The sequence below is a fragment of the Myotis brandtii genome, unplaced genomic scaffold (assembly GCF_000412655.1).
Source record: "Myotis brandtii unplaced genomic scaffold, ASM41265v1 scaffold1811, whole genome shotgun sequence".
Taxonomy (NCBI): Eukaryota; Metazoa; Chordata; class Mammalia; order Chiroptera; family Vespertilionidae; genus Myotis; species Myotis brandtii.
Window position 1 is genome coordinate 346,292 of NW_005356716.1, and position 3,105 is coordinate 349,396.

The window sequence follows — 3,105 nt, forward strand, 5'->3', positions numbered from 1 at the left end:
AACATGCCACTTACTCCCCTCCCCAACCCCAGGTGGCTGTAGAGCTATCTTTTACGCCTAGTCAACTAGGCAGAATGTTTTGCACCATTTGGCAGAACATTGCCATTTACTCCCCAGGGTGACTGTTCCTTCTGCTCCTTCCTATTTTGTTTTTGTTTTTTTTTTTTGGTGCCAATTTTAAATAGTTTTTTCTAAGACATCACATTTTCCACTTTACAATACAGTTATAAAGTGCATTAATTTCTTTCCCTGAGCACAGTCTGTATTCAACTATCAATGTCCAGTTATTTACTATACAGCAGCTCAACTTTTAAAACTACCCATGGATTTTGCTACAAATTTGGGTCCTTCAGTATTTTGTGTGGAACAATGCTAGTTCTATGTTCAAATCTGGCTTAATCAACCTCTTCTATGGTGGGCCCAGAGGAGGCACTGCCAGATGGAGGGGCTCCGCCACCAGGGAAGCCCCCAGGCATTCCTCCTGGCATGCCTCCTGCACTCTGGTACAGCTTGGTAATGATGGGGTTGCAGACTTTTTCCAACTCTTTCTGCTGATGTTCAAATTCTTCCTTTTCTGCAGTCTGGTTCTTCTCAAGCCAGTTGATGATTTCATTGCTCTTGTCAAGTCTTCTGTTTTTCCTCATCATTGATCTTGCCTTGAAGTTTTTCATCTTCAACAGTTGCTTTCATGTTGAATGCATAGGATTCAAGTGAATTCTTGGAAGACACCTTGTCTTGCTGCTTCTCATCTTCGACTTTGTACTTCTCAGCTTCTTGGACCATGAGCTCAATGTCTTCCTTGCTCAGATGACCCTTGTTGTTAGTGATGATAATCTTGCTCTCTTTTCCTGTACTCTTATTCACAACAGAGACATTGGGGATGCCATTGGCGTCAATATCAAAAGTGACTTCAATCTGAGGAATGCCACGAGGTGCAGGAGGTATCCCTGTGAGTTCAAACTTGCCAAGCAGGTTGTTATCCTTGGTCATGGCATGCTTACCTTCACAAACCTGGATGAGCATGCCTGGCTGGTTGTTGGAGTAGGTGGTGAAGGTCTGTGTCTGCTTGGTGGAGATGGTGGTGTTGCGCTTGATGAGGACGTCATGATGCCACCAGCCATCTCAATGCTGAGTGAAAGAGGAATGATGTCCAGCAGCAGCAGATCTTGGACATTTTCAGATTTGTCTCCAGAGAGAATGGCTGCCTGGACAGCTGCACCATAAGTGACAGCCTCATCAGGGTTGATGCTCTTATTCAATTCTTTTCCATTGAAGAAGTCCTGTGGGAATTTCTGAATCTTGTGGATATGGGTGGAACCACCCACCAAGACACTATCATGGATCTGGGACTTGTCAAGCTTGGCATCCTGAAGGGCTTTCTCTACAAAATCCAGTGTACCACAGAAATGATCAGTATTCAATTCTTCAAATCAGGCATGGGTGATAGAGGTATAGAAGTCGATTCCTTCATAGAGAGAATCAATCTCAATATGGACCTGGGTGCTTGAAGAGAGAGTACGCTTAGCACGTTCACAAGCAGTACGAAGGCGACGGACAGCCCTCTTGTTCTCACTGATATCCTTCTTATGCTTGCGTTTGAACTCTGCAATGAAATGGTTGACCATTTGGTTGTCAAAGTCTTCTCCACCTAAGTGGGTGTCCCCAGCTGTAGATTTGACCTCAAAGATTCCATCTTCAACTGTGAGGGTTGACACATCGAAAGTGCCATCTCCCAAGTCAGAGATGAGCACGTTTCTTTCAGCTCCAACCTTTTTGTCTAAACCATCAGCAATAGGAGCAACATTGGATCATTGATGATTCTAAGTACATTGAGACCAGCAATAGTTCCAGCATCTTTGGTGGCCTGACGCTGAGAGTCATTGAAGTAAGCAGGTACTGTGACAACAGCATTGATAACAGTCTTCTCAAGGTAGGCTTCTGGATGACAACTCTTCTGGATTAAAGCTTTTTGTCTCTCCCTTAGATCTTGGTCCTACCAACATCATTCACCATCATGAAAGGCCAATGCTTCATGTCAGACTGGACAACAGCATCATCAAATCTACATCCAATCAAGCGCTTGGCATCAAAGACTGTGTTGGTAGGATTCATTGCTACTTGATTCTTTGTAGCATCACCGATCAATGGCTCAGTATCAGTAAAGGCAACATAACTCAGGGTGGTTCGGTTTCCCCGATTGTTGGCAATTATTTCCACTTTTCCATGCTGGAATACACCCACACAAGAGTAGGTGGTGCCAAGATCAATGCCAACTGCAGGTCCTTAGACATGGTTGCTGGTACCCCTGCATTCAATGCGGCCCTCTTTTGTTAATTATCTAACCAACTGCCACTTCTAACTGAACTATCTTCTATGTTTAAGAAGGTACAACAATTATAAGCATCTTAAGGAGAAGCATGGAAGATGTTAAAAAGACACAAAATTCTAGAGGTGATAAAACAATTTCTGAGATGAAGAATACAGTGAATGGATTAATAGATTAGAAACTATAGAATAAATGTTTAATGAATTTAAAACCACAGTAAAAGAAACTATCCAAAATGAGACACAGAGAGAGAAAAAGAAGATGCTGAATAATGAACAGAACACTGGTAAACTGAGGGGAAAATCTTAACAGCCTAATATATATAAGCTTGAGTCCCCAAAGAAGAGAAGGGAAAGAAGGAAGGAAGAGAAAAAACCATTTTTATAAAGCCAGAAACATTTCTTAATGTGATGAAAAAATTAACTCACAGATCTAAGAATCTCAATAAACATCAAGCAAAACCTCAACAAAGCACTCAATTACCGAATTGCTTAGAACCGATGATAAAGGGAAAATCTTAAAGCAGTCATAGAAAAAGACATTATGTGCAGAGCTATAAGGATAGCAGCATATCTGCAGGAAACAATACAGGCACGAAGACAGTGGAACATCTTTAATACTGAAAAAACCAAGCCCCACACAAAACATTAACCTAGAATTCTTACCCAGTGAAAGTGTATTTCAAAAGAGAAGGGGGAAAAAAGACTTTTTCATACATACACAAAATAAAAGGTTTTATTACCAGCAGGCCTGTATTATAAGAAATAATAAAGGAAAGC

At 41.5% G+C, this 3,105-nt stretch overlaps 1 pseudogene; it reads right to left on the reverse strand.

The window, feature by feature from the left end:
• Positions 1 to 354: 354 nt before the first annotated feature.
• On the reverse strand, positions 355 to 2,283 carry LOC102246729 (annotated as a pseudogene).
• Positions 2,284 to 3,105: the final 822 nt, after the last annotated feature.